The sequence below is a fragment of the Odontomachus brunneus genome, unplaced genomic scaffold (genome assembly GCF_010583005.1).
Source record: "Odontomachus brunneus isolate Ranch 3 - 2012 unplaced genomic scaffold, Obru_v1 Obru_scaffold_170, whole genome shotgun sequence".
NCBI lineage: Eukaryota > Metazoa > Arthropoda > Insecta > Hymenoptera > Formicidae > Odontomachus > Odontomachus brunneus.
In genome coordinates this window covers 698054-698302 of record NW_022639620.1, presented here as the reverse complement: position 1 = coordinate 698302, position 249 = coordinate 698054, and the positions used below count along the sequence as shown (strand labels likewise).

At 18.9% G+C, this 249-nt stretch overlaps 1 pseudogene; it reads left to right on the top strand.

The window, feature by feature from the left end:
- Window positions 1-249, top strand: part of LOC116851281 — a 21574-nt pseudogene that overhangs the window by 19025 nt on the left and 2300 nt on the right.

The window sequence follows — 249 nt, the reverse complement described above, 5'->3', positions numbered from 1 at the left end:
AGAGTCCCAGATTCTCCTTCGAATATTTTGAAATATTTTGAACTCATTTTAAAATATAAAAAGAATTTTAAAATTAAAAACATTCTTTTTTTAATTCTAAAATTATGTTTGCATCTTATATGTTAAAATTTGTAAGACAATTTGTAACAAAATAATTATTTTTTAATCTTTTTTTAACTTTTGTGCTATCTGGAATGTTAACAGAAAGGGAAAAAATTACATAATGTAAGTTATATTTATTAATTTGTA